Source organism: Cupressus sempervirens, chromosome 8 (assembly GCF_028749045.1).
Source record: "Cupressus sempervirens isolate cs-2001-9-10 chromosome 8, ASM2874904v1, whole genome shotgun sequence".
NCBI lineage: Eukaryota > Viridiplantae > Streptophyta > Pinopsida > Cupressales > Cupressaceae > Cupressus > Cupressus sempervirens.
The window spans coordinates 237,504,260-237,505,946 of record NC_143125.1 but is presented as its reverse complement, the minus strand read 5'-3'; the positions used below and the strand labels follow the sequence as shown (position 1 = coordinate 237,505,946).

The following is a 1,687-nucleotide window of genomic DNA, read 5'->3' as shown; positions in this document are numbered from 1 at the left end:
TAATCACTATATTTAATAAATAATAATTTATTATTCTTTTCAGCAAAATTAAAATCTGAATATCACTTCTATTTTTATCATCTATTTTTTTAAATTTTTTTGGGTTTAGTTAGGATTCTATTATTAGAACATGCAACATATTTGAAGAAAAAAAACAAAAATCTAAATTTAGATTTAGACCAAGTGTTACAAATCAGAAAACATCTTCTGAACAAGCGTGCTGTAGGTAGTATAAATACATTTCATTTCAGCCGCACCCTGCATCAAATTGGCTGGAGAAAATAAATTGGAGGGGCATTTTGAAGCATTAGGTCTCTGATGAGGACCAGATACAGGTTGGGGAACTATTTGGGCCATGGTGCTTATGGAGCAGTAGCAAAAGCTCTGGATTTCAACAAGGGAAATACCGTGGCCGTCAAAGTATCTCTGTGCATTGATGTCACATTTGAGGAGAGCGAGATATTGATGTTGTTATCTCCCAGCCCATATGTGGTGCAGATTCTTGGACGTGGCAAGGCAAAAATAGTACACGGTCGTTTCCTAAGGGTAACCACCACCCACAAAAATGGTGTTGATTCAGGTGTGGCTCATGCAAATGAGATTGCTTACATTGCTATGGAGTTGATGGATATGGACCTGCTCTCATTCATCAAGAAAACTATTCATGGAGGATCATTAGTATATCCATATCATGATGAGCATAACTGGTTATATTTGAGGAACATTTATAGGGCTGGCTTGGTGAAAGGGCTAATGTGGGAGCTGTGCTATGGAGTGGCCTACTGCCATGACATGGGTGTTGCACACAGAGATCTCAAGCCCAGTAATTGTCTCCTCTCCATTAACACGGTAGGGGGCATCAGAATTAAGCTCGCAGACTTTGGATTGGCAAAGATGGTGAAGGATAAAAAGAATGGTGTTATAGAAAGAAATGGGAAAGAATATGTGTCCTTGTGGTATAGAGCTCCTGAGTTATTACTGGAACAAAAAGCATACAATTGCTTTGCAGTTGACGTCTGGGCACTCGGATGCATTTTTGCAGAGATGGTGATTGGAGAACCCCTGTTTTGTGGGGAGTCTAGAGAGGAGCAGCTAAGTATTGTATTTCAGCACGTTGGAGGTTCTGCCTGGGAGATGATGGACAAATACTGGGATGCTTTATCAGATCTAAACTGCACAAAAATTTGTGTGCGGCTGTTGACCAGTATTTTGGGATGTGGCGGCTAGAGGTCTGGTTTGTAGAATCAGTTAGAAAGGACAGCTGAAAAGATGGGATGCTCAATAGGCATGGATCTGCTCTTGAAGATGTTGGAGGTGGATCCCAACAAAAGATTGACGGAAAAACAGTGCCTTCAACATCCTTATTTCTCCTGTTTCCATGCTTTTTAATTTCTTGGAGGGCAACACCACTGGGAAGCTAGGTCTGCAGGCTATGAGACTTCTTTCCTGCAATCTACGGTTATTTCAATTTTTAAGACATGCCTGCTAATTGTGGATAAGAAATTTCCTCTGGTTGTAACATGGGTGAAATGAAAAGCTTTTCACTTCATGTTATCGATATTCTGTTGAATGCCAATATCAAGCAATCTCTACTTCTATGAGCTATCTATCAGTTTATGATTGTCAAGATGTTCTTTTACATCTATGCATTATTTGAAATGTGTGAAAGCGTGTTGCAAGAAAGTGT

General features: G+C 39.6%; 1 pseudogene; it reads left to right on the top strand.

The window, feature by feature from the left end:
* The first annotated feature begins 318 nt into the window (after positions 1–318).
* Positions 319–1,389, top strand: LOC149542385 (uncharacterized; annotated as a pseudogene).
* Positions 1,390–1,687: the final 298 nt, after the last annotated feature.